A 13,228-nucleotide genomic window follows, 5' to 3' on the forward strand; every position below is an offset into this window, starting at 1 on the left:
AAGGTATTTATTGCTAGTTTTTATGCCTTATAATAAGTGACTTACTACACTGTCCTGGTATTCTGTATTTACAGAGCTGATCCCAGTTTCCATTTTCATCATTTAATTGTGACTCTTTCTTTAGAATTTCTTTAGACTCTTTCTTCTTCAAATAACTTCTTCTAGACTTCATTTCACCAGATTGTTTTTATTTATTGCCTTTAAAATAATTTTTTTTTCAGAATTAGTGGCATGTATTTATTTTGCATATGATGACTTTAAAATACGTCTGTGGTGCTCAAAATAATTCATCCTGTTGTAACAAGTCCTAATTTTTATGTATTTCCTCTTTTCAAATTAAGCTTTCCATTATTCAGGGTTTGTTTTTTTTTCTTTGTTTATGTGTGTAGCTCTGTACTTGGACGTGTTGAGTTTCAATGTAGTATGGTCAGTTGCAGAGTAGCTCCTCTAGAAGTGTTTTCACCCTGAATGCTGCTTAAGCCAAAAGCAAGCATTGTGTCTGCATGTTAGCTACCTTGCCTACCAACTCCAGCAATTGTGCATTTCTGTTTTCTAAAATTCAGAATTTAAGGTACTGTGATGGTTACTATTCCTATTCAAAGGTTCCAGAGGTCCCTCTGTTTTCTCTAGTTATGAATCTTTTTTTCTTTCTGCCTTATCTACCATTGTGTGAAAAGATAACCTCCTGTTCTTGATAACCCAGATCTAACACTCTGATTTGGGAAAAAATTCAATCCATGTAAATACTAGGATGATCAATAGTAACTCATTGTCTCTATTGGGTTCCAGCCTTTCTTAAAAGTGTTGCACATTTCTTTTACCAGTGCTTCCCACTCCATTTTTATGTCATTTATACCCTGGAACTGTACTGCCTCTTCCGAGTGTCTGCTCTCTTCTAAGCTCTTGAAATGCATGCTAGGATGTATTTTCAAATAAATGTAGCTTTCGCCCATGTCAGTTAGGCTTCCAGGGTTAGCACATGTACCGTTGATATAGAGACCCGTGTTGACATGCTCTGCTTAAATGGGACTTGGCTTCCATAGACCATGCTTTGCTGCTTAAAATGTGTGCATTTTGTCCTGCAATCAAGGATAACAAATTCTCCATTTGTTCCTCAGTGTCACATGTGAACACAAATATAGGAGGAAACCAATATCTCTGAGAATACTAATCTGAGACTATCCTGAGATGTCGTGTAAGAAAATATCTAGGAGCCTGCAGAGTTGCTGCATATTCTTTTAGTCATGATGTGTTGATTTAGTGATGTTTAAATAACTGTTGTCTCAATGCTGTTTTCTCAGCATGAGTACTGGTTCAGCTGTTCATTAACGCTGTACTGCAGAAACCCGAGGAGTTCAAATGTACGTGACACTATGGGATTGATGCAGGTGCAGTTGAGGACATATCAGTATCCTTCTTTATTAGAAGTTAAATTTTCACAATCCTCTAACTTTTTGCAGAAAATGATCTCACCTTTGCTGAAGACTTGAACAGCTTATTATGCAGGCTTTGCAATATGCATAATTTTTAAAAGGAAATCCAGTAATAGGTAAATTTTCCTCTCTGTGGGTTTTGTTGTCTAAAACACTTATTTCTTTCTTCCCTTCTTTGATACTTTTCAAAGTGTAGTTACTTATATGCTTTCAGGAAAAAATAGTAAACACAATGTCTTCATCTATATATTTTCAACAAATATTAGGAGTTTCTTATTCTAAAGGCAAGTTCTTTCATGGATTCAACTCATGGGTCCAATCTTCTGTCTACAATCAGATTAAAAAGAATGAAAGAGCCCTGTATGCGGGATTTCACACATCAGGGGAAAGGTTTTTTCAGCAGCTATTGATTCTTCCCCCTGCCCCATTTCATTTTCTGTATTTAGATGTTAAATATTGGTTCTGTTGGAGAGAATCCTAAGGTTTCTAGGTTAAATGTTTGCCTGGCTATAATTTAGGGTGAAACTGTATGGAAGTGAAAGGAGAAGGGCAGCTTACAAGAAGTGTGTTAAACACTCTGGGAAAGCAAAATATCCAATTAGTATTAAGAAGCATTATATTGAAATTATGGACATGGTATTTTAAAATGTAATTCAATTTTCCCACTTCACTTAAACCTTTCCCTTCACTTGGGCCATAGCTCTGATTTGATTTCTTTAAAAGTATCCATTAAGGTAAATCTTGGCATGGAGGTCCATACAGAAATAAACTCATGTTCTTAATATTCTTGCATCTCTAGAATAGTGTGAGTCTTCTGAACCTAGTGCCACAGAGCACAAAGCTTAGGAATATTTCCACACTTTGTTCTTTGCTGTTCTTTTCTTAAATGGAGACGTGCAGCAGAGGATGGAAACTATCAGTCTTTATTTGCCTTCCTACGAGCAATTCATTACAACTGCTTAAAAAATGCTGATATTTTTGTGTGTATCAGCATCACGTGACTTACTGTTGGAGAATGTGAAAACACAGTTTCTCCAAGATGCTTCTCCTTGTTGAAAGGGCAAGGATACAGCTCTTGTCAAAGGTCCTAGGGACAGTACAGCATAAATGCTACCCCTTACTACAAAAAAAGAATTTCCATGTTCCTTCCCTTATGTTCATCAACACAGTGATCATGCTGATTTTGAAATATGTTTTTCATAAGTCTTGAAATTTCCAACTCACTGAGCAGTTCCTATCCTCTTTCATTTCCAAAATAAAAGTTATGAAGCATTTTTTATTTATGGTTACTGTGATCTTGAACCCGCCGAATGTATTGCGACTTGATTTAATATCCTATCACAACAACAGTCACAAGCCTTTTGCGTATGCAGGCAAAATTTACACTTCAGAGGCAGAATGCCAGACCACCTCCTTCTTGGATCACTGACAGAAAGTTACTTTTTTTGAGCTGTACTTGAGAACATAATGATCTTCAGAACCTACTGCTGAGGATTTTTTGGTGCGGTTGACATAATAAAATGTGCGGTTGAAACTTAATGGGCGGATGTGCATTTGGAAGACTTTGCACATAAGTCCACAAAGATGTTGTAAGCAAGCTTGTCTTACTCTTTTTCAGGAGGAAGAGAAGTGGTTTCTTTAAGCTGCTTTAGGTTTCTGGATGTTAATTTAATATGGTTCAGTGATGGACCCCAATTTGAAAGTGGAATGACGAGACTCATATGTAGGATGCTGCAAGCATTGCAGTAATGGGTTTGTATTAGTTTTAACCCTCCTGTGGTAAGTGAGAAGTCTGTGCAACTCACTAGGCCAAGACAATACCTGATGTACATGAGCATGGTTTCACTGCTCTGAAGAGTGCAGTAGTGATTTGTACCAATGCAGGGTGTAACTGATGGTGTAGTAATACAGGAGAATTTGCAGTTTAGTATTATTTGTAACCTCATATTTGTGTACTTTATGATGATGATACTCCTGAGATGATCACGAGTAGGGTAAACAGCACAGTAGGATCAGTCTACAGGGCCCTTTTTTTGGTATTAACGGGTTTTGTCTTGGACTGGACATCAACTTTCTCCTATTCGAAGGAGAAAAAAGAAATACAGAAGACAGGGCATAGCATAAAATATGTGTGTGTGCATGTGCATTTCAGTGCATTATGAAACACTGGAGAAAATCAAGCCCTACCTATTTATCCTCTTCCACAGGATATTACTTTACTGATGCAAATGAAAATGTCATCAAACTTCATAACAGGGAAATAATGGAAGATAATGAAGCACAATATTCATCTGAGGTCGCTGTTGCATGGAATAAATAACACCTCTCTAGTGTCATCTTGCTGGATCCATCTGGCAAATTATAACCAGAGAGATACCAAGTGTACAGTGCTAGCCATTTAAACACACTTTGTTGAAAACTAAATACAGGGAAGGTTCCCACAGTTTCCCCAACATTGCCAGACATAAACACATTCGCTACATTGTTAATCCCACTAATGTAATGTAAAGCATGAAGGTCTTCATGAGATTTATGCAGAAGAACAGCTGAAGTCTGTGATAAATGTTGGCAACGGAAGGAGCAGTTTCAGTCTGTTGGCTAAGGTTAATCTAGTCAAGGTACTGGGGAAATATTTATCCTTTGCTGTGATAAAGCTTAAAATACTATCTATGTGTAGGATTGCTTTTAAGATGAAGTGCAACAGTCTAAGCAGAAACAGGAATTAGCTGCCGACTTTTAGCTTAGACTTGTAATTTACGGGTTTAATTTTGCTGCTTCTTGCTTCCATTATTATTAATTTATGTAGCAGTGATAATAACAGCGATAACAGCTTCACCTCCAAGTGCTCAAAGACAGAGGTGATTCAGAAAACTAAAGATGAGAATTAATTCTCCATCACTTAAATGCAACTATATGTGAGATGCAATATCACGTTTGTATGCAAAGAGTGTCTCAGTAGGGCACAGAAATTTACTTAGCCCATTGCTGGGAAGAAGAAGGGCAGCTCGCCCAACTACAGTTTGAATAAGACACTTGGACTACATTTTCATGAGTAAACAGAGAAGGACAGGGACTATTTTCTAGACTCGAAGTTGAATGTTGTAGCTCGTACATTATCAGTTTGGTAAATTCTCTTTTCTTCAAAAGAGCTCACTGTACCCAAGATCTCTATTGGGAATGGTCTCTGGTGGATACATTACCTCAGACTTTGTCAAGGTACAGTCTAGCAGACTCTGGAAACAGATAAACCCTAACTAATTCAAAGCGTTTGAAGTCCAGAATGTCCATTACATTACAGAAATACAGCATTTTTATAGGTGCTGCTGACCATGACAAGAAAAGAAGTTAGAATTTTTGAGGAGTAAATCAGAATAGGAGAAAAAGAAAAGAAAAAAAAAACACAAAGAATTAAAAAGTTCTGTAATCTTTTGTTACCGTTTCTTTGGTCTAAATAGGAATGCTTCATTGTCCTGCAGGGACCCAAGAAGCTTCATGTTTTTAGTGTCACCGTATTTAAACTGATTTTTTCTGAGTTGATACAGACCTGTCTAAAAGAAAGTATTGGATAGATTGAGATTGTCTTAATGGATAGTCTTTAAAAATAATTTTAAAACTTTTTCTCTTGCAAAATATTTTGATCATGTAAAAACAGAGTAATGAAGGAACCAGCAGAAGTACTCACTAAGACACTTTCCATCATTTATCGAGTCCTGACTAAATGACTGGAGATCAGCAAATGTGATGCCCATCTACAAGAAAGGCTGGAAGGAAAATCCAGGCAACCACAGTCCTGTCTGACCTCAACATCAGGCAAGGTTATGGAGCAGATCATGTTGAGTGTCATCACATGGGATGTACAGGATAACCAGTTGATCTGGCTCAGTTGATCAGCATGGGTTTAGGAAAAGCAGGTCCTGCTTAACTAACTTGATGTCCTTCTATGACATGGTGACCTGTTTAGCAGGTAAGGAAAAGCCTGTGGATGTTTTATACCAAGACTTCAGCAAAGCCTTTGACAGTGCTTCCCACAGCATTTTTCTGGATAAACTGGCTCCTTATGGCTTGGACGGACATAGTCTTTGCTAGTAAGACTCTGTCTGGATGACCGGACCCAGAGAGTTGTGGTAAATGGAGTTAGATCTAGTTGGTGGCCCATCACAAGTGGTGTTCCCCAGGGTTCCGTGTCAAGGACAGGGTTTTTTTAATGCCTTTATCAATGATCCAAATGAGGAGATTGAGCACACCCTTGTAAATTTGTAGATGACACCAACTTGTGTGGGAGTGTTGATCTGCTTGAGGGAAGGAAAGGCTCTACAGAGGGATCTGGACAGGCTGGATCAATAGGCCAAGGCCACCTGTATGGGGTTCAACAAGGCTGAGTGCTGGGTCCTGCACTTTGGCCACAACAACCCCATGCAACACTACAGGCTTTGGGACAAATGACTGGAAAGCTGTGTGGTGGAAAGCAGAACCTGAGGGCATTGGTCGATAGCCTGCTGAATATGAGCCAGCAGTGTGCCTGGGTAGCCAAGCAGGCCAAATGCATCCTGTCTTGTATTAGAACTAGTGTGGTCAGCAGGACCTTGGAAGTGGTTGTACCCATGTAATTGGTGCTAGTGAGGCTGCACCTCAAATACTATGTTCAGTTTTAGGCCTCTCATTACAACAAAGACATTGAAGTGCTGGAGCGTGTCCAGAGAAGTGTGATGATGCTGGTGAAGGGTCTGGAGAACAAGTGTTTTGAGGAACAGCTGGGGGAACTGGGGCTCTTTAGTCTGAAGGAAAGGAGGTTGAAGGGAGACCTTACTGCTCTTTACAGCTACCTGAAAGGAAGCGTAGCAAGGGGAGTGTTGGTCTCTTCTACCAAGTGACAAGTCATAGGACAAGAGTAAATGGCCTCAGGTTGCACCAGGGGAGGTTTAGACTGGCTATTAGGAATTATTACTTCACCAAAAGGGTTTTGAAGCATTGGAAGAGGCTGCCCAGGGAAGTGGTTGAGTCATCATCTGTGGAGGTATTTAAAAGATGTGTAGACGTGGTGTTTAGGGACACGGTTTAGTGATGGACTTGGCAGTACTAGGTTTACAGTTGGACTCAATGATCTTAAAGGTCTTTCTGAACCTAAACAATTCTGTGATTCTGTGAAATCTGTTTTTTATTGGAAAACCTATAAATAGGTTCTACAAGCCATTAGCACAAGAATAACAAACAACATCCTTAATATAAATGTGTTTTATGTTGGGCAGTCATCAATCTGATGTTAATGATGTTGTCAAGAATGTTTGCCTCTGTATTTGCAGAGTAACTAACCAGAGAAAAGGGTATATGTTCAGTGTAATGGGGTAGATCAGAGGCAAATAACCTTCCAACTTGAGCAGATTATTCAAGGTAGTGATGAAGTAGTAGGGACTCTGCCGCGTTATGGTATCTTCTCTCCCTTGGACTACTCATCTATGTGCAGAAACTGCCAGTAGCTCAGAGGTCACTAGCTAATGCTTAGGAACCCAGGAGGACATTGCATTGCTGAAACACAGCAGTCAGCCCCTCAGTAAATAACAAATGTAAGGCATATTTCCCAGTAGGATCCCTGCTTGATATCCCATACTGCAGACATTAGTTTTAATTCATACTGTACAGGGGAGTTACACTACCTTTTTGCAGACAAAGATTGGTTTGTTTGGTTTTTCTTCCCATTAGGGGTGGAGGAATGAGAAGGGAAGCTGTCACTTCCTCAGATAATATACTACGGGAGGATAATTTTGACAGGTGCCTCTTGTATTTCCTTACACTCCCCCTCAACTGCTCCTCCCTAATAGCAGCTCTGACGGTGTGCCAGGGGATATTGTTTTTGAGGTTCTTGTCAAGGATGAGTGTTTCAAAGAGGAAAATATAGCTGGTGTTAGGAAAGAAGAAAAAAAAATGGAAGCTGAATGGAGGCTTCTTGTTTCTGAAGGCATGATAGCTTTAGACTAGCTCATTGTATTGTTCTACTTAAAAGCAAAAAGATGGTTCTGGAAACAGGCAACTTTGCTCAGAAAATTGTTTTCCAGAAATAACTGGTTAGCTTTTGTCATGAAGACCGTGGTGCATTAATACAAAAGACAGACATGAAGTAAGAAGAGATGCTTGGAGATGAGTGGTGTTCTAAGGGGACGGTCCAGGCTGCCAGCTGTTTTCTCTTGGGCTCAGACCTGCTTAAGTTGGTAGGGAAGGCTCCCATTGACTTTCCAAAGCAGGCAAATTTCTTGTACTTGGAGTAAAAAATGTGCTTCAGTTTTACAGATTGGTTGAAAGAAAACTGCAAGAAAATTTAACTTTCCTCTTGAGAAGGAGAAGTAAGAAAACACAGTGAATAGGTTTGCTGTCCACGTGCCCAGTGTGACTGTGAAGTAGGTAAAAACAAAGATCTAAACCACAGCTCTTTAAGGAGCTGGGCGGTCCTCCTTGTCGTCCTTTACTTCTCTCCATGTTTAACCCCCTCTAATAGCAAAAGGGTTTTTAAGGCTACCTGCTGAAAGAGGGCAGCTCCAGGGGGCCAGGTTCTGTCATGGACCCCTGTGCTGGAGAGTTGCTCCTAATGCACCATCCAAGTGAAGTGGAGCTTTTAGCAGCTTCTAGTCTGGTCACAGGACAATTGAGATGACAGCAAAGCCATTTCACGGTGTTTCTTCATGACAAGGTATTAACAGTTCTGGCTTGATATGTTAGACAGGACTTCTTGCATTACAAAAGCAAACCAACATTTTTCACCAATGACATGCACAGTATGTAGGAAAGGTGGAATCTAGAAAGAACATTCAGACTTTGAAGTTGTAATTTTTTTTCTTGTACATTTTTTGTATTTTCTTGTTTTTTAACATCTCTTTGTGTTTCAGAGCTGGGCTGAGGTGAAGGAGAGAGTTTTACAGCAGAAACTAAATGGATTTTTTAATTTTCGTTGTTATAAAAAAGTTACCACAAACCTGTCCAGGCTTAAAGTGTTGCTAGCAGAATAGTTATTGTGTAAAAAAAAACAACCCTACAGCATCCTATTAAAATCAAGTCTTCTGAATTTCCATATGGTGTATGTGTGGTTGTATTGTGTCCTTGTCATGGTAGCATTCAGTCTCTTTCCACACATAATGATGTGTGGACCCACCTGGCTTCTTTAAAACCCAGATTTAATATTTACACTCAATATGCCCAATGAGTTGCATCTCAGGTAATATAAACTTGAGCAGAACTGAATTCTTGTGGCCTCTGGAGAAGATAAAAATTGTCCTTGACTCAGAGTGTATTTCAGCCTAAAATGTGAATGTATTTCTGAATGTATTTCAGAAAATGTGAAAAGCTAGGCAATGCTTTCTCCTTCGGGTTTCAGGTTTTCATGTTGTTTCTTAGTTGGAAATTCATGTTTTCTTTAAAGAACACTCACGTATCTGAGGAGGTTCTGGGATGCGTACACCAGGAAGTATGTTCTCTATCACAGTGCTAACTCCTGTCTACTGATCTTTCTCAACCTAGTAACAAAAGGGAGAATGGCATTGTTTTACTCTAAGTATTGCAGTTTGGGGATTTATGACAGGCTTAGCTGCTTTTATCTCACTTTGGTTCCTTCACTAAACTGCTGGATAGCTTGAATTAGGTGTGCTCCTGTCCTTATTTCTTTAGGCACTGGAGGCAGCATACTGCGACATCGTGGGTGAGATTTGAAGATGGAGTGCTCTTTTCTGTGCTTGTATTTCTTTCAGTGAAGGTTGAAATGTTGTAAATTGCTAACATCTGTATTATGTGCCCTCTGCGCATTCATAATCTGATTTTTTTTTTTCCTTGGCTCAGTTCATCAGAGTGACTTTGGCAGAAATGACAGTATTCAATATGTCTTAAAATATCTCTTCTAGAAGGTAGTTAACCTCAGGTCTGTGTGATCACCGTTCAGGGCTGATTGTGCCTATGTTGCTGCTTGCATACTCGTTTTGAACTCATCCCATTACCTGCATAACAAAGTGGAAGAGCAAAATACATTCAGCAGAGTCATTATGGGAGTCACCTTCGGCAGCATTGTAAATAAGTTGCCATTTGCTATGCATGGTGTGCGTGCAAAAGAAACTGAGATAAAGACCTGTGTCTGATGCTATCTTTTGAATTGATTAGGCTTCCATGAGCGGACAGTTTTCTTGTACCGTATTTCTACTTCTCTGTGTAAAGGTGGAGACCAGTCTAATAGTTTGGCCAAATGTGATCTAAAGTTTAGTACATCACATCTCACCGGTATGATCTGACACTGATGTGAATTAATACACTAAGCAGAGAAAAAAGTGTGTGTCTGTAGGGTTATTAAGCAACTGTCATATTTCACCACAGTTGCATGACATTTTCCTGAACTGCCTCTGATGAGCTTTTGGGGTTCCTCGGAATGGGATACTTGTGTAAACAGCCCATTCATTTGAGATGTTACTTTTCCTGAGAGAGTCATACATCTGCATTCCAAGTAATGGTGGGGTTGAGATTTAAACTTCTTTTGAAAGTTTTCCATCTAAACTGTAATTCTATTTTGTTCCAGTTCTGTATAACACATGAACCAGGTGGGCTGAGCACTGAGGAAAGTGTTGTTTATGCTTCTCCTCCTGATTCTTCCCTATGTCCTGGCAGCTGCTGCCAAAGCGGCAGCACTGGGCTGGTCAAACCCTGCTCCAAACCGCTGCAGCTGTTCTTACCTCACCTCTTTGTGCCAGTGGGACCTGCCGTTGCTAGCTTATTAAAAAAAACCTCATAAAATATTACTGAGGTGCCACAGTGTGTGTCACAGCGGGGCACCGTGCAGCCAGGCATCATGAAACAGGCTTGGCCTGGGAGGCAGCCCTGCCTGTGGCAAGCTGTTAACCTCACAGCTGCTGGCACTAGGGAAAAGCTTTTACCTTCAAGAAGCTGGTGGCAATATTTGGTGCTAATGGGGCTTTTTGATTTATAAACCCCATAGAATGCCAGAAGCAGAGTTTCACTGCAGGTAACTCATCAGTCTGTGGTGTTTACAGGGCTTGTAAGAAACCACAGATTTCAGTATTATGCTTCTTCCCAGAGCAACTGTGTTGCATGGGAAATGGCATGTTGGTGCTTTGTTTTCTGTGCTGGTTTGCCAGTTTGTTCTTGTGAATTAATCCATATCAACAACAGCTTGTAATAGAGGCTGTTTCTCAAGAGGAAGTTTTTCTGCCATTCTCACCAATAAGTTTACTGTTAATCAATATTTGAACCTCCAGGGCTATGGACTCTGGTATTGCATCCTTGTTTCATCTTCTTTAATGGATGGATTATTTCTGTGTCAGCTGTGGATCTAAGTTTTCAAGTGACCATCTGTGGCAATTGGTGTTATCCAGTCAATGGTCTGCAGGCCACAGGTGGTCCATAATACATCGGAAGGTGATGTGTATAGCAGTAGGAGTTGGAAGTGAAAAATCAAAGCAATCCTAAAGGCATACACGCTGATGCCCTGCAGTTAGCAGCAAGCAGTGATGCACTGGCTGCATGCAAAACCATCTCATAGGCACAGGTCGATGGCTACAGCATTGCCTGTGATTTTTTTCCTCAAAAAAAAGTTTCATCTAGTCTTTGGATATTTTAGAGAGACTTGAGTAGTTGAAGAGTTTGTTTTTACTGATGTGAATGTTTTGATGGGGGGAGGACATTTATGTAGTTGCATGTCAGGTTTGGAGTCAGCTGTTTTGGAGCTGGATGTTGGTAAGTCTGGCTCTTCCTCAAGTTGTCATGGAAGAAACTAACATAGATACCTGCAGGTGGGCACCTGGGTCCACTTGTGGATGGCATGGTACAGCTGCCTCTGTTTTACCTGGCAAAGCCACAATGCTCCTTTAATTGCACACAGTCCCTGGAGAGTGCCGTACACACCGTTTGCCTGGAGGCAGAGGGCTGCCTCTGTGTGCGCAAGCAGCAGTGATGCTCCTGTGTATTACGCTTGGTTGGGCAGTTTGCACAACCCCTGCAAAAATTGTCTTTGCAAGTTTGCCCTGCAAGAGAGGCATCAAAACTGCCCTTAGCAACAGTTACAGGTAGTTGTGAAGTGCTTCTATGGTTTTCCAGTGACCACGAGGGTCCACTGATCACAGCATCCTGCTGTGCGCTAGTACAGGCTTCATTCCTACCTGTTTCCAAGCAGGAATGTGTGGCCTGTTCAGCACACAGTTGTATTCACAAATCACCTAGCTCCCATTACTTGGTAATTGCAAGGAGATATTTCTGAAGGTGCTGTGCTTTTCAGCTTGGTCTTTCTCCCAGAATATTTTCTTTTTTATATAAACCAAAAAAATTACTACCTTGTGGGCATGTGATGCGGTGTGCAGTATTGATAACCTGGTGTATGAGAGGATTATGAGAAAAAAAAAACAACATAGAGTATTGCTGTATTAAGGTGTACCTTTCCTTTTGTCTCTTCACCTTTCACTTGCATTCTAGTCGCTGCATTTTAAGCTTTTCCTCATAATTTGAAGGACTGCAAACTCTTTGCTCCCCTCTGTTCTTTCTCTTCTTTCTTCCTTCTTTTTTATCTTAGAAATGGGAGATTTTTGCATAATCCCGGGATTCCAAAAGGATAGGCTTTCTAAGCAAACAAACAGAAAAAAACCACTCCTCCTTGTCCATCTTATATATCTATCAATTTCTTAGAACTGTAGGTGCTGCCACAGCTGACTGTGAGACTTAACTCTGCTGGCAGTTTCATTACTGAGAACAAGTTTTTTCTCTTGAAATCTAAGGATCAGAGGGAAACTCTGAAACACTCACTGGTGGAATTTTAATTTGGCTCCTATCTGGAAAGCAGAGTGAATAGGCGCAGGACTTCTTGAAGTGCTACTTGTGGCACGCCTCAAAACGTATCTGAATGGACAAGACCGGTGAAGTACTGTACATGGTTAGCATTGAATTAAGATCCACAAGAATCCACATGAAAAATAATTATATGATATATATAATTAGCTGAATTTGTGAGATGTTGGTTAACCGTCATATAGTCCTTGCAGAAAACAAGATCTTGTGTATAAAAAGTTCAGAATAAGAGATGCAAGATACGCAAAACTTATTCTGCAGCAGAATTATATACCCTTTTCAGCTGGGTAAGCTCCTAATAAATATAATTTTGCATACCACATGAAGAGTCTTTCCTCACTTCACTGAGGTAACTGGGGTTGTGAGAGATCATTTCAGTAAAATTGTTCATCTTCAGAGGCAAGCAATACGAGTAATGAAATGCACTTGCAAAGCATGTTTTAGAAATTGAGATATATGCTGTGTTTTACGTTCATGACTGGATGGGAAATAAGGCTTATTGCATATAAAAGAGTTTTCCCAGATCGGAGTTTTTAAGGTAAAATGGAAAAAAGATGGTATGGTTTAAAACGGTTGTGCCTTAGAAATGTTCAAGAATATTTTTTATTGAATATAGTTATATTACAACAATAGTATACAGGGGCTAGTGAAACAAGAACACATTGAAATTGAAGTTCTATACCATTTTTAACATTTGGGAAAAAGTTGGAATGTGTGCATCTAAGTAAAAATTTAAACAGCTGCTAATTAGTCCTTTTTTTCAGGCTGAAGATGAAACCGCTAATCTCTTTAATTCATCCTTTGGCCATCAGGACTGACTTGGTCTGCTTTCCTGGGTTTATTCCAGTTTGAGCGTGCAGTTGCATTGCATAGGTGTATGGTGCCAGCTTTTGAACTGCAGAAGAGTTTAAAACTAGAACTTTTTGTGTTGAAATGTCATGCTTACAAAGAGAAAGACCTCTTACACATATGACCTT

General features: G+C 39.9%; 1 protein-coding gene across 2 annotated transcripts in view; it reads left to right on the forward strand.

The window, feature by feature from the left end:
* CNTNAP5 (contactin associated protein family member 5) overlaps nucleotides 1-13,228 on the forward strand; it is a 284,769-nt gene that overhangs the window by 107,837 nt on the left and 163,704 nt on the right. The gene's annotated exons all lie outside the window — the stretch shown is intronic.

The sequence above is a fragment of the Cuculus canorus genome, chromosome 6 (assembly GCF_017976375.1).
Source record: "Cuculus canorus isolate bCucCan1 chromosome 6, bCucCan1.pri, whole genome shotgun sequence".
Lineage (NCBI taxonomy): Eukaryota > Metazoa > Chordata > Aves > Cuculiformes > Cuculidae > Cuculus > Cuculus canorus.